At 31.0% G+C, this 27019-nt stretch overlaps 1 long non-coding RNA gene across 3 annotated transcripts in view; it reads right to left on the bottom strand.

Moving 5' to 3' along the window:
* Positions 1–706: 706 nt before the first annotated feature.
* Positions 707–27019, bottom strand: part of LOC110029115 — a 47718-nt gene continuing 21405 nt past the window's right edge. For all 3 annotated transcript variants that reach the window (XR_002294488.1, XR_002294487.1, XR_002294486.1), the window contains 2 exons: positions 1144–1208; positions 707–1055 (listed from right to left, as the gene is read on the bottom strand). This is a non-coding gene — a long non-coding RNA (uncharacterized LOC110029115). The remainder of the gene's footprint in view (positions 1056–1143; positions 1209–27019) is intronic.

The following is a 27019-nucleotide window of genomic DNA, read 5'->3' as shown; positions in this document are numbered from 1 at the left end:
GTAGTACAAGGAATATTAAAATGGGACTACCAAACAGTCACGTTGGCATAAAGGATAAATCTTTAAAACATTGATTATGTCCATAAATACCGAGATTTTTCAAAATACATAAAAAGATCTCTTTATTTACAAATCCCTAGTAAAATTTGAATGTTGACGAGACAATGGCATTTAAACTCAAACTCCATCTCTCTAAAGAGAAAAATTGGCATGTAAAGCACAGCTTGGATGTGATCGACCCGTCCTCTTAAAAAAAATTTTTACTACTTCAACCGGAAACAAAACATGAGGAAAAAATGTACTATTAGCTAAATTACACTTGTAGGATCTACGTGAAGCCCCAAGGAAGGAAGCATGAGTGCCACAGTTATAGGATTCGTGATTGATTCATTGAATAACTCTAATAAACTTGCAAACATGTAGACATGCATCTAAATTGGAGTAACATGAAGAATGCGGGAGTGCCACTTCGTCGACCAAAATGCATACAAAGATGAAGCTCATCAACTCATGAACTCAAAAGTCCAATGATCCATGCACCTAATCAATAGTTCTTGAGAAATATTGAGTAATGCCATGTTGCAAAGTCACTTAAGTGAGAATCATCTCTCTCTAGAAAATATAAGCAAAAAAATATCCAACAGGGATTTTATATATAAGATCCAACAACATTCTTCCCAAATAAAGGAAAAAAACTAAAGTGCCATCAAAACTTCAACAAAGCCAATTTCAAGAGATCGGTGCTTACAAACGAATAGACATTCTTGGATTTGTACGTAGATCACCATTTTAAACAAACTTAGAAATTGTCGACAAACAATAAACTCTCCACAATCTTGGATAACATAATTGTATGATGAGATAAAAAAAAATTATAGTATCTTAATTGCATAAAGAGCGATACAAAACGAATTATTAAAATGTAGCAAATCCGCAACAATGAAGATAGCCACGATATTAGTCTTCAATGAAACAAAATTGTAGACTACTTCAACTCCACACAATATAGGATACGATCATCCTTATAGAGCAGATCAATGTCATCGTCCCATTACCTGTAAAGAATAAAAAATGAAATTGAGAATGTGTAAATATTTTAGTTATAGGAGAAATAAATATATTTTACTTATTATTGAGTCTTACATGTGCTTCGCAAATGTTGCTAGCAACTGCATGTCTTACAGCTTCCCATTGAAGTTTTTCACCATCTGTTGCATGAAAATCAGGATTTTCATCATTGCTTTCCACCTCATTGTATTGATGATCATGTTTCATCTTAGTTTGTGACATATTAAAATACAAATCATGTCCATGGTGACGAACAATAAAATTGTGCAATTCTACACATGCAATCACAATATCAGTCTGAATTGGTACAGGAAACTGCTGCATATGTGTTAACACTTGAAAACCTTTCTTTCTAAATCCCAAAAGTTCTCTCAACAGCATTTTGTAATTGAGCATGTCAATGATTATCCAACTCTTGTTAGACTAAATATCTTCTGGAGGCACTACGACGTTATTCACTCAAGTGATATCAGTATCCACTAAAGGGCACCAAGAGTTTATCTGTATTTACATATCCAGAAATTATCAAATAAAATTTATCTTGTTGTAATCTAAAGTCTCCCTCCTCCACTGCCCAACAAAACCCCATCATATCTACTGCGGAGCCCTCCCAACCAGAACCTACAAACAAAAATTGTTGATCAAAGGAGACGACATCCATCACGTTTTGAGAAGTGAAACTTTTCTTATTTCAATACTTATTATGTAAAGCTTTGTTAACAACTGTCGGAATATATGTGTCATCTATAACACTTATGGCATTTTTAAGAAACAGATAATATTATGTGTTATTCCATATAAAAGGATAACATTCTACCTCGACAAGTGCAAACCTAATAAACTCTTCTACTAATGATGTTATTGCATTTAATAAATTATTAAATTTCTGTTAACTGTCTCTAGGGAGTGCTCAAATAATTCACATTGTTGTCTATAAATATGCGCATGCACAAATCTCCTTAGAAAGATCCTAAGTTGTTCAGCTGCAAGCATATTTTTTGTGTCACTTAATAGTCTTCAACTAACCAGTAAGTCTCTGAGCTGCATAAACGCTTCCGAAGAAAGTTGAAAACAATTATAAGATCTCACAGGATGTCTCGCGAGAACATCTGCGACATACTGACGGCTCGTATACGATCTGTCAAATATTGGACGACGAACGTAATTGTTCTCATGTGATGAGTTGTTTCCTCCCATCTTATGATGGTATCAACTCATTTATCGCAGCATAAATTTCCACGTGCTCCTCAACCATGTTGCATATTGCATCAGGAATAATTCTTCTTAAATGATTAGCCATTAGTATATTTTTAAAAACAAAGTGTAATATAAATAAGTTAGACAGATGTAAGACAATTATAAATAATGAATTGAAAAATGAAGTATTGCATCTTTGTGACATAGTTAATCCAGCTGCTAATGAAAGTTTATTAGAGAAAATAAAATACATGAAGAAAAAATGGAAAATACCAGACATGAAAGAACTCTATGAAGCAGAAAAAACAACTATAACATAACTCCAAACTAAATAAATAACATAAGAAATAAAAAATAATAATTCAAATTACATTGTAAGAAATTAATTTATACTACAATCAAGTTTGATATGCATAAACGTTAGTGGCAACTGAGCACATACTCGATCCACGAGCGTAAAAAGGCTCCATCTCAAGTCATTAATATTACTTTACTTCCCAATTTTTCCATCAGTGCCTCTTGCATAGCAATAATAGCCTCCATTGATATATTCTCAAAACTTCCAAGCTTGCCAAGCATTCATACATCGTGTATGGGCAATGATGATCTAATGCCTCCTTCCCTTTTGAAACATTTGCACATCGCTTCTCTAGTAAACTTTTTCATCATTGACTTGTTAATGCGTTTTAAACTTTTTCGTGACATGATCTCCACATTCGCTCCAGAACATTTTTCTCTGCTCTTTCGTGGCAATGTTTGTTCCATTTCAAGTTCAACACTAATTTCCATAACTGAAAGTGTCTCATTTGCTCCTACATCAGTCATAAAAGTTTGACTAGCGTGGATAATAATTCAATTACAACTTCCTCTGCAGTTTCCTCCTGAACCACAAAATGTTTAGCAGTGGGCTTACATGGACCTCGAGCGACAGTGCCAACTACAATGTTTTCTGCACATATCTTTTCAAATATGTCGTACTGAGGGAAAGGGTAGCGACAAAATTTAGCCATTTTGAGATTTTCCTACAATGAAAGTTATAATTAAATTTATCGAACTTTAAATAATTTTTTAAGAAAATATTTGGCGCAAAAATACGCACCAAAATAATCTCATCTCATATTTCATCAGTCGTGATTGCGTCATGCAACTCAAAATCTTAACCCCAACAACTACGACTTAATAGTTAATAATACACTCACAATTTGGCCTTCATGTTCTTAAAACGTGTTATCACCATTGCTTCTAATTTGTTCCAAGACATCAATTCATAGGATTAGCTATGCCACTCCAATATTCTTTCTTCAATATTTCATCTATCATATTTCAAGAAAGATATTGTTCAAGCAATAGCCTAGCTAGGACAGAGTTGTGTTCCTCAAACCATTTTAAAACACTGGCCGAAGCATCATTAGGGAATCTGAATCCTAGAGATGAAATGTGCGTTTATAAGTTATTCTGTTACCCAGAATAGATATGTCTATTGGAACCCAATTGAGAAGAGTGTTTGTGAGCATGTAGATGTCATTTAAAAAATTTGAATGAAACTGTACCCAAGAGGTGATACACCAAAAATATATGTATTTTTAGACTCATATTTAATACTCATTTTTGTGATATTACACTTTAATGGAAGATATTTTATATGTTTTCTTGCAGGTTGTTGATTTTGAGGACTTGGAGCAAAAATGATTGAATTTGGAGCAAAAATGGAGAAGTTAAGAATTTGTTTAGCCCAACAGCGCCGTTTGACAGAGACGAAGGAATTAAATAGATGGCCTATGGCGCCGACAACGATAGTGTCGATGCAGAGCCTATTTCTAGAAGATTCGATGAATTTAGACGCTTTTTGAAGAGTTTTTGGATGCACCTATTGAAGAACTGACCTAGGCTCTATTTAGGGCCAAAATTTGATCAGAACCCCCCCTCGCACAATTTCAACTTCTTCCACTCATTTCAATTTTCCACTTCACACATCTATATTTCATGCAATTTCACACCGTTAGTGAGTTAATGTTTTTATAGTTTTAAGCTTTTATAGTGAGTTTAAGTGTGAATTCTTCTCTAAGAAGTGTTGGAGAGGAAGAGAAGTGAGAAATTTCTTCTTCCTACATTTCTTGAGAGAGGCTACAAAAAATTTGCTTTGAGAAAAAGTTTCAGAAAAGTGTTATTTGTTTATTATTGTTGTATGAACTCTCTCTTATATATGAAATTTGTGTTTTATTATATCTTTCTCATGAAATCTGAGTAGATTCCTTTATATTTCTCCCTACTCTGAGATATGGTAAAATGAAGAGATAATATGGATGTGTCAATTTTAAAATTTAAAGTTGAGATGGTTTTTTCAACTCCGCTCTTAATTTACTTTTCGATCTGGCCAATTGAATTGTTAAAATATGTTGTGAAACATATGATCCGGGAAATGGAATATATGATCTGGGAAATGGAGTATGAGTTCTACAACAGAGTGAGAATCACATTTAAGTCCATGAAGGAGTATTTCCTTCATGGAATTAAGTGCAAATAAATTGAGAAATATACTTTGTTGAGTGTAGAATTAGAGATTTCTAGGGTGACATACTAAAAATTCCCAATTCGATCTTAGTGTTTAAAAACTAAAGCGAGAGTTAGCCTACAAGGGAAAAAAAGTGGGATCCAGTATCCTCCTAGCCTAGCCACGGATTTAGAGACTAAACCTAAGATTAGCCAATGATTTTCTATAACACTGAATCAGGGTAAAGAATTAAAATTGCTCCTATTTGACACAATATATATTTAAACATTTTATCTCATCTCATTTCACCAAAAACTAATTGTAGTAGGAAAAATACTTTTTCATATTAGAAAACTTCATCACATAAACATAATTTAGTAGCTATTAATTTTAAAACCTGCTTTTAAATTCTATTAGTAGTAAATAATTTAGCTTTGATAATATCTTAAACTTTCAAAATTTGTGACAGTAATTTCGTTTGATTTCTGTAAATTTTCTAGTTAATTTATCATTTCAAATTTAAACCTTCCTCGTGAGATTGATATTTGGGACTTAAACAGAAAGTCTTATATTACTTGATAACGATTCGTATACTTGCGTAGAATCTCAACTTTAAATGCTTAACTTTATTATTCATAAAATACCATATCAAGTTTTTTACGTCGTTGCAAAGCGGAGTCAATTTTATAAATTTTACACAGCTATATTTTACGGGATCAAGTTTTTCGCGCCGTTGCCGGAGAAGGTAACGGTAAATTAAATAGATTTGGTAAATAGAAAATTTAGAGATAAAAATATACAAAATACAAAATATCAAAAACATTATAAAATCAAATTATAAAATCAAACATTATAAAATCAAAAAAATCCAAAAATATATAACTATATATTTAAGAGTATTTTTGAAGAAAAATTTCTTTGCTTATTATATTTGTTTATGTGAAATATTGGATCTGAAGGTTTAGTTCCTCATGATTTAGAATTAGAACGTACTATTAGAAAAATTCAAAAACAACAAAAGAAAATTAAAATTTTGAACAAAATGACGAATAACTTAGATAATCAATAAATGAAAATCGACAAATACCTTTAAAAGATTATGCTAATCCAACAACAGATGAACTTCACTTAACTATTCAAAATTCTGATGTTGTTGCTAATTCATTTGAGCTTAAACCTACTATTATCCAAATGATAAAAAATAATCAGTTTAGAGAAACACCTATTGAAGATCCTAACTTACATCTTGTTAGTTTTCTTGAGATTTGTGCTACTTTTAAATATGACGGAGTGTCTAATGATGTTGTTAGGCTTAAACTTTTTCCTTTTTTCATTAAGGGATAAAGCCAAAACTTGGTTAAACTCATTAACACCTAGATCTATCAGAACCTGGAGAGAACTATTACAAAAATTCTTGGCTAAATATTTTCACCCTCGAAAACCGCTAAGCTTAGAAACGATATTATATCTTTTTGTCAGTTTGAAAAGGAATCGATATATGAATGATGGGAAAGATTTAATAATCTCCCTAGAAAATGTCAACACCATGCTTTACCAGATTGGTTAATAATTCAAACTTTCTACAATGGAATAGTAGGATCACTTAGATCTATTATATATGCTGTTGCAGACGGATCTTTAATGTCAAAAACTTTTGATGAAGCATACTCTTTACTAGAAGAAATGACTACTAATAATTTTCAATGGCCCTCTGAACTGGTAAATCCTAAGAGAGTAACTAGTATTCATGAATCTGATGCAGTGTCTATTTTAGCATCTCAAATTGCTGTTATACCGAAAAAGATTGATCAAATTGGAGTGAACTATTCTCAAATACCACCAGTATTAGAGGAAAACTCATTAGGAAAGATAATTGATACTCAATCATCTTATGAAAATTTGAATGCTATTAATAATCGAAATAACAATTCTTATTCTAACTATTACATTTTTGGATGGAAAAATCACCCTAATTTTAGTTGGAATAATTATAACAATTTAATGAACCCCTCAGAAAATTTAAATAATCAAGAAAATCCTAATTATAATCTTTTTGTCAGTTTGAAAAGGAATCGATATATGAATGATGGGAAAGATTTAATAATCTCCCTAGAAAATGTCAACACCATGCTTTACCAGATTGGTTAATAATTCAAACTTTCTACAATGGAATAGTAGGATCACTTAGATCTATTATATATGCTGTTGCAGATGCTGCAGGTGGATCTTTAATGTCAAAAACTTTTGATGAAGCATACTCTTTACTAGAAGAAATGACTACTAATAATTTTCAATGGCCCTCTGAACTGGTAAATCCTAAGAGAGTAACTAGTATTCATGAATCTGATGCAGTGTCTATTTTAGCATCTCAAATTGCTGTTATACCGAAAAAGATTGATCAAATTGGAGTGAACTATTCTCAAATACCACCAGTATTAGAGGAAAACTCATTAGGAAAGATAATTGATACTCAATCATCTTATGAAAATTTGAATGCTATTAATAATCGAAATAACAATTCTTATTCTAACTATTACATTTTTGGATGGAAAAATCACCCTAATTTTAGTTGGAATAATTATAACAATTTAATGAACCCCTCAGAAAATTTAAATAATCAAGAAAATCCTAATTATAAACCTTATTATTCTCCTGAATTTAACTCTAACCCTAACCCACAGGTTAAGGAAAAGAAGTTAATGATGGAAGAGGTAATGTTGAATATGGGAAATCAAATACAAAATTAAGTGGCTGCTATTAGAAATATTAAAAATTAATTAGGACATATTGCTACTATACTTAATAACAGACCTTCAAGAAATCTTCCGAGTACCGTAGAAGTTAATCTCAAAGATCAAAATAAAGAACAAATTAAAGCAATTCAATTACGAAGTGGAAAAGAAGTTGAAACAAGAATTCAAAGAGAAACAGAAGTTGATAAGGAGAAGAAAGAGATGGAAAGTAACCATAATGAAGATGAATAAACACAAGTTCCTTGGAAAAACCAATACTTCCGTTTTCTCAAAGACTAAAACAGAAGAATAAAGAAAAACAATTTATAAATTTTTTGGAAATATTTAAAAAGTTAACGATAAACATTCCTTTTATTGAGACTTTAGAACAAATGTCAAGTTATGTGAATTTATGAAAGATATACTAAACAAGAAAAATGAGTTTGCAGATCATGAGACTGTTGCACTTAGTGAAGAGTGTAGCGCTATTATCCAGAAAAAGCTTCCTGAAAAGTTAAAAGATCCTAGTATTTTTATTATATCTTGTGCAATTGGTGAAAAGTTTTATGAAAAAGCCTTATGTGATTTAGGAGCAACTATCAATCTTATGCATCTATCAAATTTTAAACGTTTAGATTTAGGAGAGATTTCCCCTACTACTGTAACTCTTCAGTTAGCTGGTCGATCAATAACTTATCCTAAAGGAGTTATAGAAGATGTATTAGTAAAAGTGGATAAATTTATTTTTCCTGTAGACTTTATAGTATTAGATATGAAGGAAGATAAAAAAATTCCTACTATTTTGGGGAGACCACTTCTTGCAACAAGGAGAGCTGTGATAGATGTGCAAAAAAGAGAATTAATAATGAGAGTTAAAGATCAATGAGTAAAATTTAATATTGCAAAAGCTATGAAATATCCTGCAATAGAAAAAGACGATGAATATTTTAGGATGGAAGTTAAAGATTATCTAAGTAATGAGCAATTTAAGAAAGAGTTTAAAGAGAAATTAGAGCAAGAAGAATTTAGTGAAATGAGGATGAAATAAAAGAAGAAAATTTAGATTATATTCATGACAAATTTGAAACTTTAAATTTGTTGGAAAATGATAATAAAAATCTTATGTCTTCAAGTATTAAACCACCCAAACTTGAACTGAAAGTATTACTTGCTCATTTAAAATATGTATTTTTAGGAGATTCATCTACATTGTCTGTTATTGTATCTTCTGAGTTAACTGAAATTCAATAACAAAAATTAATAAAAATTTTTTAAAAATATAAAGACTTTTGGATTGACTTCAGCAGATATTAATGAAATTAGTCCTTCAATTTATATGCACAAAATTTTATTAGATGAACAATACGAACCTAAAGTTGATCCTTAGAGGAGATTAATCCTCATAATGAAAGAAGTTGTTAAAAGAGAAATTTTAAAATAGTTAGATGTTGGAATTATATATCATATGTCAGACAGTGTTTGGGTAAGCCCAATTCACTATTATCCAAAGAAAGGAGGAGTGGCGGTTGAAGTAAATGAGAAAAATGAATTAATTCCAATAAGACAAGTTACTGGTTGGCGAATTTGTATAGATTATAGAACATTAAACTTGGCCACCAGGAAAGATCAATTTCCTTTACCCTTTCTAGATCAAATGTTGGATAGATTTACTAGAAATAAATATTATTATTTTTTAGATGGATATACCGGTTATCATCAAATTTCAATTGCGCTTGAGGATTAAAACAAGACAACATTTACAAGCCCTTATGGAACATTTGTTTTTCGTAGAATGTCTTTTGGATTATGAAATGCACCTACGACATTTCAAAGATGCATGATGTCAATTCAATATTTAGTAATTTGATTGAGCATGGAATGGAAGTATTTATGGATAATTTCTCTGTGCTCGGGGCTTCATTTGAATTATGCTTAAATAATTTAAAAAAAGTTCTAAAATTACGTGAAAAGTTCAACCTAGTACTAAATTGAGAAAAATGGCAATTTATGATTGCAGGAAAAATTGTACTTAGGCATAAAATTTCTGAAAATGACATGAAAGTAAATACTGCAAAAATTCAAGTTATTGAAAAATTACCACCACCGACTACGGTCAAAGAGGTAAGAAGATTTCTGAGACATGCTGGTTTCTACATGCGTTATATAAATAATTTTTCAAAAATAACTAAGTCATTATGTTAACTTTTAGAAAAAAGTATTAAATTTATTTCTAATGAGTAATGCATAAAAGCATTTAAATTATTAAAAGAAAAATTAATCACTGCACCTATAATAGTATCACCTGATTGAGAAAAATCATTCAAAATAATGTGCGATGCTAGTGATTATGTTACTGAAGCTGTATTAGGACAAAGGCACAACAAGGTTTTTAAAGTAATATAATATGCTAGTAAAACTCTGAATGATGCTTATTAACTACACTACTACTGAAAGAGAGTTATTAGCTATTGTCTATGTCTTTGATAAATTTAGACCTTAATTAAAACTAAATCTATAGTGCATACAGATCATCCTGCTATTAAAAATTTAATGCAAAAGAATGATGCTAAATTAAGGTTAATTAGATGGATACTTCTATTGCAAGAGTTCGATTTTTCTGTAATTGATAGAAAGGGAAATGATAATCAAATAGCTGATCATTTATCTAAATTAGAAAAAGAAATACTAACTAATTTTACAAATAAAATTGTAGAAATTTTCTCTGAAGAAGAATTATATAGTATTGATAAACTAGATACACCGTGGTATGCCGATATATTAAATTATATTGTAAGTAATATTCTACCACATATTCTACCACCAGATATTAAGCATATTAAGCATCAACAATTAAAAAAAATTTATATATGATTCAAAATTCTATTTTTGGGATGACCTATATTTATATAAACAATGTAAAGATCTAAATATTAGAAGGTTTGTACCTTATGAAGAAACTCAACAAATAATTGAAAGATGTCATGATTCTGAATTCGGAGGGCATCTTTGAACAAATAGAACAGCTTATAAAATTTTGCAAACTGTATTTTATTGGTCTACTCTTTTTAGAGATGTTAATGAGTATATGAAAACATACGATCAATGTCGGCAAGTAGAAAATATTTCTATAAGAAAAGTAGGAAATATTTCTAGAAGAAATGAAATGTCTCTAAATTACACATTGGAAGTTGAAATTTTTTATGTGTGACGATTAGATTTTATGGAACCATTTATGCCTTCATTTAGAAACTTATATATAATTACTTGATGTTGATTATATGTCCAAATGGATTGAAGTTATTGTTGTACCTAAATGTGATGCTCGGAGTGTTTTTAAATTTTTAAATAAAAATATTTTAACAAGGTATGTAATGCCCAGAGTAATTATTACTAATAGAGTATCTTATTTTAGAAATAAGAGAATCGAGAAATTGATAAGAAAATATGATATTATGCATAGATTTTCTACTACTTAAGATTATCTACGGTTTATCATCCTCAAACTAGCTGTCTAACAAAAATATCGAATCGTAAAATAAAACGAATTTTAGAAAAAGCTGTAAATCTCTATAAGTTGGATTGGTCTGCTAAATTGAATACTGCATTATGGGCATACATAACTGCTTATAAGACTCCTATAGGAATGTCTCTATACAGACTTATTTTTTAAAAAACATGTCACTTACCAGTAGAATTGGAGCATAAAAAATTGTTACCAGTAGAATTGGAGCATAAAACATTTTGAGCTATTAAGGAATTTAATTTCAATTCAAAAGATGCTGGTGAGAAAAGATTATTGCAACTCAATAAACTTGAGAAAATTAGAAGTAAAGCATAGGATAATGCAAAAATCTATAAATAGAAAATAAAAATATGACATGATCGGGAAGATTAAAAACAAGAAGTTTGAACTTGGACAAGAAGTTCTATTATATAATACAAGATTAAGATTATTTCCAGTAAAACTAAAATCCAGATGGTTATGACCATTTAAATTAATTAAAGTCTATCATTATGGCACTGTTGTTATTAAAGATCATAAAAATGAAAAGATATTTAAAATTAATGGGCATCGATTGAAATATTATTATGGACACATACCACAATTTAACTACACTATTACTGAAAGAGAGTTATTAGTTATTATCTATGTCTTTGATAAATTTAGACCTTACTTAATTGGAGCTAAATGTATAACGCATACAAATCATTCTGCTATTAAATACTTAATGCAAAAGAAGGATGTTAAACCAAGGTTAAATAGATGGATACTTCTATTGCAAGAGTTTAATTTTTCTATAGTTGATAGAAAGGAAAATGACAATCAAATAGCTGATCATTTGTCTAGACTAGAAAAAGAAATATTAACTAATTTTGCAAATGAAATTTTAGAAAATTTTCCTGATAAACAATTATATAATATTGATGAAATAGATATACCATGGTATGCCGATATAGTAAATTATATTGTAAGTGATATTCTACCACCATATATTAAGAATCAACAATTAAGAAAATTTATATATGATTCAAAATTCTATTTTTGGGATGACCTATTTTTACATAAACAATGTAAATATCTAATTATTAGAATGTGTGTCTTATGAAGAAACTCAACAAATAATTGAAAGATGTCATGATTCTGAATTGAAGGACATTTTGGAACAAATAGAAGTGCTTATAAAATTTTACAAGCAGGATTTTATTGGTCTACTTTTTTTAGAGATGCTAATGAATATATTAAAACATGCGATTGATGTGAGTGAGTAGAAAATATTTCTAGAAAAAAACAAAATGCCTCTAAATTACACATTGGAAGTTGAAATTTTTGATGTGTGAGGATTAGATTTTATGGGACCATTTATGCCTTCATTTGTAAACTTATATATATTACTTGTTGTTGATTATATATTCAAATGGATAGAAGCTGTTGTTGTACCTAAATGTGATGCTCAGAGTGTTTCTAAATTTTTAAATAAAAACATTTATACAAGATATGAAATGCCGAAAGTAATTATTATAGATGAAGAATCTCATTTTAGAAATAAAAGAATCGAGAAATTAATAATAAAATATGATATTATGCATAGATTCTCTACTGTTTATCATCCTCAAACTAGCAGTCTAGCAGAAATATCAAATTTAAGAAAAAAAAATGTAAATCCTTATAAATTAGATTGGTCTGCTAGATTAGATACTACATTATGAGCATACAAAACTGCTTATAAGACTCCTATAGGAATGTCTCCGTACAGACTTATTTTTAGAAAAACATGCCACTTATCAGTAGAATTGGAGCATAAAGCATATTGAGCTATTAAAGAATTTAATTTTAATTTAAAAGATGTTGGTGATAAAAGATTATTGCAACTCAATGAATTTGAGGAGATCAGAAATGATGCATATGATAATGTAAAAATCTATAAGGAGAAAATGAAAAATATGGAATAATCGGAAGATTATTAATAAAAAAATTGAACCTGGACAAGAAGTTATATTATATAATACAATATTGAGATTATTTTCAGGAAAGCTGAAATCCAGATGGTTCGGACCATTTAAAGTGATTAAAGTCTATCATTATGGAAATGTTGTTATTAAAGATCCTAAAACTGGAAAGATATTTAAAGTTAATGGGCATCAATTGAAACATTATTATAAAGGACACATACCTAATTTATAGAAGTTTTAATGTTAAGTCAACCCAACTAAACCAATGGTATGTCGAGCTGACGACGTTAAAGCAAACGCTTTGCGGGAGGCAACCTATATATGAATCTATATATCTATATATTACTATTTTGTTAATAAATGTGTTTATGTATTAGGAAATAACAATATTTTTAAGTCCTATATAATTTTATATATCATAAATTAAGACAAATATTGGTATTGGAGGAAATTTTAGAATCAAATTGAACAAAAAAATTTCAGACGCAAATTTGGCCTCTAGCGTCGACGACGCCCGACTAAAGGGCCATGGCACTGACTGTGCCATCGTAGCACCAACGGCGTCTCGAGCATTTTCCACATGCTGGACGATTTTGGTAGACTTTGATTTCGCTCCACAATAACCGCTGAGAGGTATTTTTAAAGTCCTAAAAACTGACTTGGACGTCCAAAAATTTCCTAATTTTGAATTTCATGGTTTTCAATTCCAAAAATACTTTAAGGTATGGAGTTTTCAATAGAATAAAGTTTATCAGTTTTGACACACAGAGATTATACAATAAAGTCATCACAAAGAAGAGACTTATCAAGGAGAGAGGCTTTGTCAATCATGGAGTTAGTACTCCAAGTTCACAGATCGAGAAAATCATTGTACAGAAGCGTTGAGAAGTTCTTTGCTACAGTACCGCTGCAGTTGTAGTACCCGTAGTAAAAGAGTTTTATGCTAACTTACATGGAATTACCCAAGGAGTTGTTTTCGTTTGAGGTATGGCTGTATCATTTACTCCAACTCGGATTAATGATTTGATAGAAAATGTTCCAATCTGTCTTATACAAATTTTATCCCGACGAAAGATATGATGCAAGAAGTATATAGTTTTCTGCGGATGAACATGATAATTGAGAAATCAGAGATGAGGGATATATTAGTTTCTCTACTTCACTGCTTAACCCAATTTCAAAATAATGGCATTTCTTCATATCTGCAAAACTACTACTTACCATGAAAATTAATAGAGTTACAAAAAAAAATGTCATTCTAAACCATTGCATTCAAATGGAAGAACTGATTGATGTGGGATCGATTATTTTCAAATATGTTATGACTATTATCATGAATGGGTCAATATATGGACTTGGGCATCCTTCTACAATTCTACAATTTTCCTAGATTTTCCTAGTTTGCAGTCAATCTCAAGTTCCATATGAAAGTTGGGAAAAAGTTTTACTACCTTGAGAGCCCATGATTCCTATTGATGAAAATTACATAGGAAATGGAAGTGAAGCACTAGATTGTATTTTGGATCATTGATCACATGCTTCAACACCATTGATGCCACCAGTAGTTGGAAGTTCAATATCTTTGGAGAGGAGAATGAAGAAAATAAAAAGAGAACTTCAGAGTATTACGAATGCAATAGGAAATCTTAACAACCTTTTTTATCACCTAGATTGGAGAATGAATGAGAACTTTGATCATACAGAAACAGTTGAAGCAGGATTGGTACAGATGTTCAAGAAAATGAATGGATCGATGAAAATTCGACTGATCAATTCTCGTACCGACCCTTCTACAATTTATATGTCCATTATCAGTCTATGGGAGATATTAGAGAAGGAGAAAGTACTGAAAAAGAGACGGATTAATTGAAGCGGTTCGACTCTCTACTATTTTAAAATACTTATGTTTTAATGTAATTGTGTGGATTTGATTTACTTTACTTTGTTTTAGAACTTTGATTATGTGTATAGTTTTGTATCAGCGTTCTAGTGTTGTGGCTTGATTTCGACGCTAAATTATAATTTAGTGTGCTTTGAAGATGTGGAAATGTGATTAGAAAAATGTATTTATAAAAAGTATATTTTCATATATAAAAGTTAGTTTTGTGTTGTTTGTGAAAATGTTTGTTTGTGAATTATTTTTAAATAAAAATGTGTTTAAAAAGACTAAATAAACTTTGGATTAAATCTAGAAAAAAATGAAGATTGAAATAATCAAATAAGCAAATTTTTGGCGACTGACGCTAACGGCGCCGAATGGGCGTTGACCACGCCCTCGACCTGAACCGACCCTAACACCTTTAAAATTCGCGATTTGCACAGTGAAACGTCATTTTTACCCCTTGAGTCACATTCAACCTCCGATTTTTGCACCTAGGGTTTGTTATTGATCGAATTTGAGGCAATTTTTAAGACAAACAAAATTTGAATTTCATCTTCTCTAGGTAAGAGCTACACTTTGAACTCAAAATTTTTTACTTTCACCAAGGATTTATCTTCCATTGACAAGATCCGAAATTTTGAGATTTTTTTTGAAAGATTTTGAGAAAATACTTTGGTGAAGAACTCTTACTTAGTAGATTTAAGTTTAAAACTTTTCACATTGTGATTTTTGGAATTTTCGGGAATTTATTTGGATTTAATCAAATTTTTATAGATTTACAATGACACCTAGAATGAGCAAAGGAAAGAGAAAAGTAGATTTTGACGATCAAAATTTTGTCAATTACAAGGTGAACATTTACTTCAATAGTCTACGTACAACTAAAAAACTGATTGCGGATCGAGAATTTAAAATTCCGGGAGGAGAGGTCGAGAGATTAATCAATGCTCGACAGTGGGAGAATTTCTGCTACTTTACTGCAGAAGCGATTATTGGTTTAGTGATGGAGTTCTACGCCAATTTCAAGGAGACTTCTGAAGACTTTATGTTTGTTCATGGGAAAATGGAGTTTACTCCAAGGAAGATTAATGAATTTTATCAGTTGAAAGATGTGTATAGTTGCCAGTACAAATCATTTTCTACTACGAATGAGACCTTAGATGAGGTTATTTCTTTTTTTATTGATGGAAGAGGAACCTGGAAGGTGAAGAATTTTGTTAAGATAAAATTTCCTTTCTCTATGTTAAATGCAGTATCTAAGGCCTGACACTATTTTCTGACACTATTTATGATAAATGTAGTATCTAAGGCCTGACACTATTTTATTTCTGGAAGAATAATACCAACAAATCATCATACAAGGGATAGAGGGGATAGAGTCATCTTGAACTTTTGTATCCAACAGATGAAAAGAATAGATGTGGGCTCTATTATTTATAGGAATACTCGGTCTATTGCTTTTGGAGAGACTGTTAGAGGTTTAGCACACCCTGCCCTGATCTTCACACTATGTGAACAGGCAGGAATTGATTATAGACCAGAGGAGGAGAGGATTGAACCTCTAAAACCTATTAGGTCTGCCAATATAAGGACTTATGAATCTCATGTTGGATGGAGATTTGGAGGTAGGATCAGAGATATTCCTTTTATTTCAGGTACTTCTAGTACCCATACTATCCAAGAACTTATGGAGCAGATGATGATCCAATAGAGAGATACTTTGAGAATGAATCATAGAATGGAAAATATAGAGGGCAGAAATGCTCACTTTGACGATTTGATAAGACAGAAGTTTGAATACGATGCTGCTTATGATGATGCAATGGTCAAATTCATGAAGGGTGATCACTCAATTCAATTTCCTACTCACCCTGTTTTTACTCCAATCAGCAGCACAATTTGGATGTGGAAGAAGAAGAAGAAGGCGATGATTGGTGATGCTTTAGTTAGATTTTTGTTTAGTTTACGTTTAATTGCACTTTATTTTTTAGACTATTTGGTTGTAGACTATTCAAAAATTTAAGTTGCATGTACTTTATTTTGTTGTATGCTGTGTTGTGAACTTTGGATTTGTGAAACTGTTTTTAATACTGTTATTAGTTTTTAGTACTTTGTTGGATATATTTGTAGTTAACTCTTTCTCAGAAAATTTTTTATATGTATTATATTATATTTAATGTTTTAAGTCTTGTAGCTTTTCATATTAGCACCTGCAATATTTCAGAGTTAAGTTTCAAATCAGAACCTTCAACAGGTATGTCTTTTCTTTATGTATTAAATGTTTTCTTTAACCCTTAATTTTTCAGTTCTTCATTTAAAATCTTTTAATAATTAAAGTTTGGGGGAAGAAAAAAATTTTTTTTAAGAAAAGAAACTTAATTTTATTTGTCCTCAATTAGTTATATTTTCAAAATATTTCAGAAATTTTTAACATGACCTTTTGTATTAGAGGGTAACTTTAGATAACTATATCTATGTTTCTAAATATATAGTAAACTTAAGTAAAATTATTAAATAATAAAGGTTAAGTTTAGAAATTAAGATTATTTGGTATGATAGAATAATATTATGTTTTCCTATTTTTAGTAAAGAAACTTGTATTTTGAAGTATTAAAAATCTTAGAGATTCATGTAAGAAGAAAAGATTAAAACTTTATGAAAAATCTTTAAAGATAATATAAATTTATAAAGTGAAGAAATATGAAAAGTTTTTAACTTTAAGAAGGGGATAGTAAAGTTTAAAATCTTTAAAGGCTATACAGATATAGTAATCCTCACACGAAAAAAAAATAAAAGAAAAGAAAAGAAAAATGATTGAAAATGATCCTAAAAACGAAAAAAAAGATGTTAGGAAAAGCTTGAGAAAATGTCTAATTAAAAATTGACTTCACTTGAATAAACTTAAAGAGGAAGACTTGACTACATTTTCTAAACGTATATTTCAGTATTAGCATATTTACTAGTAAAGTTTCATGAAGTTCTATGTCATATGGATATTCTAAGTGGTTTTAATATGAATAATTTGCAAGTTTCCTTGAAAAGAAGGGAATAAAAAATCTTAGACTTGACTGTTAAATATTCTTATACCTTTAGTATTAAGTTATTTAAAATTTTTCTTAATGAACTAAGATATTAAAATCTATAAGTTAAAATCTTTACCATAAGTCATATTTTTATATAGTAAAAGAGTTACTAGTAAAAGAGTTACTTAAGGTATATAGTAAAAGAGTTACTTAAGGACAAATAACATTTAAATTTGGGGGATTTTGATACACAAAAAATATATGCATTTTTAGACTCATATTTTTTTTTTATTTTTGGTGATATTGCACTTTAATGGAAGGTATATTCTATGTTTTATTGCAGGTTGTTGATTTTGAGGACTTGGAGCAAAAAGTAAGCAAAAAGGATTGAATTTGAAACAAAAATGAAGAAAAGAATTTGTTCAGCATCGACGGCGCTATTTAACAGAGACGAAGAAATTAAATAGATAGCCTATGGCGCTGACGGCGTTAGTGTCGGTGCAGAGCCTCTTTCTAGAAGATTCGACGAATTTGGACGATTTTTGAAGAATTTTTGGATGCACCTATTGGAGAACCAATCTAGGCTCTATTTAGTGTCGAAATTTGATCAGAAACCCCCCCTTCGCACCATTTCGACTTCTTCCACTCATTTCAATTTTCCTCTTCACACACTCACATTCCATGCCATTTCACACCATTAGTGAGTTATTGAAAGTTTTGAGTTTTTATGGTGAGTTTAAGTTAATTTTTTTCTAAGAAATGTTGGAGAGGAAGAGAAGTGAGAGATTTCTTCCTACATTTCCTAAGAGTGGCTACAAAGGATTTGTTTTAAGAAAGAGTTTCAGATAAGTGTTATTTGTTTATTATTGTTGTATGAAATCTCTTTTATATATGAAATTTGTATTTTGTTATATCTTTCTCGTGAAGTAGGGGTAGATTCCTTTATCTTTCTTCCTACTCTGAGATATGGTGAAATGAAGAGATAATGTGGATGTGTCAATGTTAAAATTTAAAATAATTTGTGATGTTTTATCAACTCCGCTCTTAATTTACTTTTCGATCTGCCAATTGAATTGTTAAAATATGTTGTGAAACATATGATCCGAGAAATGGAGTATGAGTTCTACAATAGAGTGAGAATCACATTTAAGTCCATGAAGAAGTATTTCGTTCATGGAATTAAGTGCAAATAAATAAGGAAATATACTTTGTTGGGTGTAGAATTAGAGATTTCCAGGATGACAGACTAAAAATCATCAATTCAATCTTAGTGTTTAAAAACTAAAGCGAGTTAGCCTTCAGGGGAAGGGAAGTGGGAGCTCTGGAATGGGAGTCAGTATCCTCCTAGCCTAGCTACGGATTTAGGGACTAAACCTAAGATTAGCCATTGATTATCTATAACATTGAATCAGGGTAGAAAATTAAAATTGTTCCTATTTGACACAATACATATTTAAACCTTTTATCTCATCTCATTTTACCAAAAACTCATTGTAGTGGGAAAGATGTTTTTTCCTATTAGAAAATTTCATCACATAAATATAGTTTAATAGTTATTAATTTTAAAACTTGCTTTTAAATACTGCTACAACAACAACAGCAACAACAACAACAAAGCCTTAATCCCACTATGTAGGGTCGGCTACATGAATCATTTTTCTCCATTGCGTCCTATTTAGTGTCATATTTTCATTTAGTTCTAGTAAATTAAGATCATTTTTAATACAATAAGCCCAAGTCTTCCTAGGTCTACCTCTGCCTTTCTTAACACAAGTCGAATTTAAAACATCTACTCTCCTAATCGGATCATCTAATGGTCGACATTTAATATGACCAAACCATCTAAGACGACATTCTCTAATTTTGTCTGTCACAGGAGCTACACCAACCCTATCACGAATATATTCATTCCGCATTTTGTCTCTAAGTGTAAAGCCACTCATCCACCTAATCATTCTCATCTCGGCAACACTTAACTTATTATTATGCTTCTCTTTTAAAGGCCAACATTCAGCGCCATAGAGCATTGCAGGCCTCACCACCGTTTTATAAAATTTTCCTTTCAGTCTTAGCCGTACTTTTCTATCACACAAAAGGCCCGAAGCATTCCTCCACTTCAACCAACCAACTTGAATTCTACTATTAACATCCCCATCTCACCATTGCTTTGGACAACGGACCCAAGATATCTAAATCGATCACACCTTTTAATAATTTGATCACCCAAAGTCACACTGCTGTCACTAGAGCGAGTACTACTAAAATTACATTCCATGTATTCAGTTTTAGTTCTACTTAAACGAAAGCCTTTAGACTCCAATGTAGACCTCCATAATTCAAGTTTTTCCTAGGCTTTTTCTCTCGTTTTATCCACTAGAAGAATATCATCAGCAAAAAGCATACACCAAGGTACATCCGCTTGTAGATGTCCAGTAAGACCATCCATAACTAAAGCAAAAAGATATGGGCTTAAAGTCGATCCCTGATGTAAACCAACAGAAATAGGAAAATATTTTGTCAATCCTCCTTCAGTTTGAACACAAGTAACAGCTCTAGTATACATATCTTTAATGACTTGAATATAAGTCATATCAACACATTTCTTCTCGAGAACTCTCCAAAGGATATCTCTTGGAACCTTATCGTAAGCTTTTTCTAAATCAATAAAAATCAAAATATAATTTGGAAAATTATGAGGATAATCTTAGTAGGTTTCCTTTGGCCAGACAAGTCTATGAAAAATATTATGATCTTTCGAATTGTTTTGTACATTTCTATATTTAATCAAATATATAAACCTTGTGATAATTTATGTAAATTATACACTTATTGAAATTTGACAAAATCAGTTCCACATTGTGCATAAAAATCATATTTACTTACTGTAAAAGTTAAAAATTATTTAGCTTAATTTAAGCACTAAAATTAACTTTTAAAGTAACTTTGTATTTTTGTACAAAAATAATTATCATAAATTAAATAAGCTTAGAAAAATCATGAAAAATAGTTTTATAATCTATTTTTTTGAAAAAATTTCATTTTCAAAGTGTATTTTGAATTAAAATAATTAAAATAATCAAAATTTTTAAAACTACAAAAAATGGTTCAAAATGTGTACAAGCTTTCCCTGATCACTTAGAATTCATTATGATATTTTTCCTAATTTTTCTAAGTTAAAAATAAAATTTAAAAGCTTAAAAGTGAATTTTCCTTATTTTCTCATTAAATAATTATAATAAATAAATTAAAAAACATAAAAATACAAAATTTGATAATAATAATAATAATTTAATTCAAAAAATCATGAAATTTTGCTTTGGTATTAGTCTAACTCAAGGAAACCTCTAATAATTTTCTCATATACAAAAAATTTTTTACATTTTAACCAATTTTTATAACATAACTTCTTATATTTTATCTTTTCTTGCACATTATTATTCCACCACCAACTATTTTTATTTGTAAATATTTTTCCCTTTGATTCTCCAAGAACATCTTTTGTTACATGTTTAATAGAGTTTGTTATTTTATCCCACATCACATTTGTTTTTTCATGAATATCCCAAATTTTGAAATCTTGAATTTTACTCATAAAATTAATTTTATTTGTATCTTTTAAGTTTCTCCATCTAATTCTGCAATGATGAGTCCTAGTATTTTTTATTTTACAACTCTTAATCTTAAAATCTAAAACTAATAAACGATGTTGGGTATTTAAATTTTCACTTGGAATGACTTTACAATCATTACAATCACGACGATCTCTTCTTCTCATAAGAAAATAATCAATTTGTGTTTTATTAGATCCACTCTTATAAGTAATAAGATGTTCATCCCTTTTCTTGAATAAAGTATTAGTAATAACAAAATCAAACGCTAAAGCAAAATCTAAAATAACTTTACCTTCTTCATTAGTTACTCCAAAACCGTAGCCACCATGAATATTTCTGAAATCTTCTACCACTCTACCGACATGTCCATTTAAATCTCCTCCAATAAAAATTCTTTCTTCAAGAGGTATCATTTGTATTAAGTCTTCTAAGTCATTCCAAAATTTATCTTTAGACTCTGTATCTAAACCTACTTGAGGAGCATAAACACTTATAATATTAAAAATCTTAGTATCAATGATAATCTTAAGGGCTATAATTCTATCACCAACTCTATTAATTTTTACAACATTATCTTTCAAACTCTTATTTATAATTACATCCACACCATTTCTAGTGCGACTCTTACCAGAATACCGAAGTTTAAAACCTAAATTATCAATCTCCTTAGCCTTTTCTCCAACCCACTTAGTTTCTTGAATACATAAGATATTAATTTTCCTATTAATCATAATATCAACTAATTCCATTAATTTACCATTGAGAGTGTCTATATTCCAAGATCCTATCCTAACATTAGTTTCATTAGTTTCATGGACTAACTTCTTTACCAGCATTCGCCCGTAATGTGGGAACCCTTGCTTATTTAACACTACACCCGGGCGCCAGTGTAGCGGTCCTTGCACACTTTTCACTGTATTCAGGCTATACAGCGCGTCACTTCCAGGGGACACCCTACCACTTACAAAATGATCAAAAGGATTCATGTCATGATTTTTTTAGACAAGTTTTACGCTGGTTGTCGACTACCTAACGCAACCCTCCACTTTTCTCATCCGGGCTTGGGACCGGCAACGGCAGTGTTATGATTTTAAATACTGCTAATAGTAAATAATTTAGCTTTGATAATATGTTAAACTTTCAAATTTTATGACAGTAATTTTGTTTGATTTCTGTAAATTTTCTAGTTAATTTATCATTTCAAATTTAAACTTTCCTCGTAGAATCGATATTTGGGACTTAAATAGAAAGTCTTATATTACTTGATAACGATACGTATACTTACGTAGAATCCTAACTTTAAGTGTCTAACGTTAGTATTCATAAAATATCATATCAAGTTTTTGACGTCGTTGCAAAGCGGAGTCAACTTTATAAATTTTACACAACTATATTTTCTCGGGATCAGGAGGTGACCTCACCCTTCGATGATTCGCCAGGTACTGAAGAAATGAGGTAAAGGGAGTGAGCAAGGATAGTGAGTGAATGGTACATGTGGGAAAATTTCATTGTTCTGTGATGTAGGATGAATCAGTTAAGGAACCAAAAAATGAGAAGAGTGAACCCAGAGGTAGTGGGATTTAGGCTAAAGGTGAGGTAAGGGTGTATATACAGCGAAGGAAGCAAATTGAGAGAACAGTGGCTGCAATGCCACTTGTGTTAGCTAGTCCCTTGTCCTAGTCTTCCCCGACTCTTGAGAAACCAACACCATCCACCTCCGACTCAGAACTCCAGGTGTCAGGTGATACAATTCATCTTCATTCTTCTCCTAACCCCCAAATTAACGAAGAACCTCATGTAACAACGTAAAAGATCCTCCCGATCATTTTGGGTGGGAATATGATATTGTTGACTTTATTTCAATTCTAACATATCATATTTATATGGAGCATTCATTGCATCTTTTGAAACTGTCTCTATACACAAGTGTTGGCAAGTTCTAAAGTGGATCCTAAGTGGAAAGTGGCTATGAGCTTAGAGTTCTCGGTAAAAAATAAACATTGGAGATAGTGTCACTACTAACAGGGCAAAAGGAAGTTGCGTGCAAGTGGATCTTCAAGTAAAGTAAACTCTAGAAGGGAATGTGAAGTGATACAAAGTACGACTGGTGGCAAACGGGTAGAGTCATACATATTATATTGACTATGATGAAATATGTTCACCAATAGCAAAGATAAGCATAGTAAAAACATCGGTTTCTCTGACAGTGAATGATCGGTGAAAGTTACACTAACTTGGATGTGAAGAATGCATTTCTTCATGGTGAGTTATTCGAGGAGGTATATATGGAGATACCGCCAAGATTCAGTACAGTCTAGATGGTGGGCAAGGTGTGTAGGCTTAGGAAGTCACTGCATGACTTGAAACAGTCTTCTCGAACCTAGTTTGACAACTTTAAAAATGTTATAGTGGGTATATTATATCAGCAAATTAATGCAAGCCATATGATATTCTTTCGACAACATGAAGTATACTTGTGTATATTTTAATGACAACATTGTCGCCAGTGATGATGTTGTAGAGATTGCCAAACTAAAGATAATTTTGGATAAGAAATTTGAGGTGATAGATCTTGGCTAGCTCAGATATTTTTTTGAGATTGAAGTGACCTGTGGACCTAAGGGGGTGGTATTGTCCCAGAGAAAGTATGTACTAGACCTCGCGGAAACAAACATGTTAGGGTGCAAACATGTAGTCTCTCCAATTGACTGGAAGGTTAATCTGAGTGTAGAGACAGGAGAACCGGTTGATCGTGAGAGGTATTAGAAATTGGTGAGTCATCTGATTTATCTGTTTCACACTCGACATGACATCTCTTTTGCAGTGAGCGTGGTGAGCCGCTACATGTATAATCCAAGGGTCATATGGATGCAGTGCAACAGTTTCTTAAGTATTTGAAGAGTGCACTAGAAAAGGGTTTATCTTCATGAAGAATGGGCATGTAGACATTGATGGCTTTTGTCACACCAACTAGATGAGTTGTGTAGATGACAGAAGATCCACCTCAGGATTTGCATATTAGTAGGGGAAAACTTGGTCTCTTTGAAGAGCAAGAAATAGTTTGTAGTAGCGAGGTTAGTAGCGAAGAGAATATGGAGCAATGGCCTTAGGAGTTGCCAAGATGTAACACGATAGAACCAAACATGTGGAAATTGATTGTTTCTTCATCAAGAAAAAGCTGAATTACGGGCTACTAGAGCTAAGTCTTGTAGCCTCTAGAGAGCAAGTGGCATTTTGTCTCACTAAAGGACTTAGTTCATTAGATTTGTCTAGGTTATGTGAGAAGGTGGGCTTTGTGGATATATATTGCCCATCTTGGGGGAAGAGTTGAGAATAAGAACTATAATCATGCAGAGCTATAGCAATTAAACTATACCATAGTTCAAGCATATAACCTTTGTCAAGTTAATACAAATTCAGAAATAAACTGCAAAAAATCTTTGTAAATTTTGTCACCAAGTAACTCAAGATATTACAATCATGCAGGGCTATAACAATTAAACTGCACCATAGTTCATGTGTACAACAGTTGTCAATTTAATTATATGTACAATAATATATAATATCATGTGAAAAGCAAAATCCTTGAATTCAAATATGATACTTATATTAGAGTTCCCAAAAGACCAATCATACATAAAAATGAAGTCAATATACACATACTAATTCACATATCAAATAAGGCACATGCAGAATCATTGCACATTATATTAGACCGCAACTCTATATGAGTATTATAGAGTTGAAGGTGTATTCATCGCTATTGGCGTTGATTCCAACATTGTTACTAGTATCCCTTCATTGAGGTGCTTGCATCCGTTAGCTAAGGTAGATTCACATTATTTCCATTACTATTGGATTTAATTTAAAACAGAAATCAATTGCTATTTACAGCAAATCAAAAGGAAAATTAAATAAGGTTGTTCTAACCAATAGAATTGAAAGCAAAAAATGTAGTTTTCATGTTATCCGAGAAATAATACTAAATTTAAGAAAGAAACTATTGCCCAATGTACGACAAGATGTAAAATGATAAGGAGAAATTTTACACAACAAGAAACGGCACTTAAGGTACTTCTTGCTGATTGATATATCATTGTAAAATATCAATAAAAATTTACTAAAAGCTTGTTAAATCCATTTTAGGTTCATACTGTAGGCGTATATGTTGTGCAAAATAATACAGAAAATAAAATTACATTGCAAGCAAAAAAAATCAAAGACGGTGCAATTTACGTGGTTTGACACAAATCTGGCTATTATCCATAATGAGGAGTTATTCCACTCTCAACAGTTGAGGAGAGAGATAAATATGACAGAAATACGGTTACAACTTCACACACAAAAAATACACGTGATCCCTTCTCAAAATAAGAGAGGGTGAGGGTCTACAAATTAGAAATATTTATTATATAGATAAGATCCTATAATTAGATCTTATCTATATACGTTACCTAATATTAATTTCTTTAATATAGAAACATCACATAATTAGATAGAAAAGATAAAGCAATTAGATATCTTCTAATTAGGTTACCTAATATCAACCTTTTAATTTACACACTTTCTAATATACAACCATTAGATTTCATATTTTCATAACAATTTTCACCTCATCTATCACTCCAAGATAAGTGGGAGATGACCAAAATGAGCTCCAATACCAAAACAATCGCACCAAGATGATTGTTTACGTACCCTCTCACAAGGGGATTAACCTCATGTAGTTCTTCAATATGTTAGAATGGGCAATTAATCATGAGCTTGATATTCACAAACTCCTATAGTATGTGAACTTTTGGACTGGTACCTTTATGAGAACGCCTGTTGCATTCTCCTTCATATCTATCTTCTTCAAGAGAATGTTGTCATTATCATTCAAGTCCAAAACAAGATGGTATGTCACATCAATGTGCTAAGTACGAACATGATGAAATGAATTTGTGGTTAAGAATATCACGCTCTGATTATCACATAATGTCATTAAATACTCTTGTTGAACTCCCAAGGCATGTAGTAAGCCCTGCAATCATATCGCTTCCTTCATTAACTGAATGGCTGTCATTTACTCAGCATTCAAAGTAGACAAAACAAAAGTAGACAGGAGAACCGATCTCCAACTGACTGGACCTCCTACCAATATGAATAAATAGCAAGTTGTGGACCTACACATATCTATATCATATGCATAATATGAATTAGTGTTTTGCCTATACATAAATGATTGTCTTTTAAACACCAAACTGACATCAATTGTATCCTTCAAATGCCTCAGAATGCACTTCAAAGCATGCCCCTTCCCAGATCATGCATGAACTTACTCACAACACCAACCTCTTATGCAATATATGCTATAGTACAAACCATGGCATACATCAGACATTCAAATGTACTAACATAAGAAACTGATCACATACATTTATTCTCATAATCATTTCTATGATACTAATCTGAACTCAACTGAAAGTAAGATATAATGAGTAAACTCACCACCTTACTTGAGTCATCAACCCTAAACTTTTTCAACACCTTCCAAATATATACTCCTTATGAGAGCCAAATAT

The sequence above is a fragment of the Phalaenopsis equestris genome, unplaced genomic scaffold, assembly GCF_001263595.1.
Source record: "Phalaenopsis equestris unplaced genomic scaffold, ASM126359v1 Scaffold000551, whole genome shotgun sequence".
Classification (NCBI taxonomy): domain Eukaryota; kingdom Viridiplantae; phylum Streptophyta; class Magnoliopsida; order Asparagales; family Orchidaceae; genus Phalaenopsis; species Phalaenopsis equestris.
This window is presented reverse-complemented; position numbering and strand designations above follow the sequence as displayed.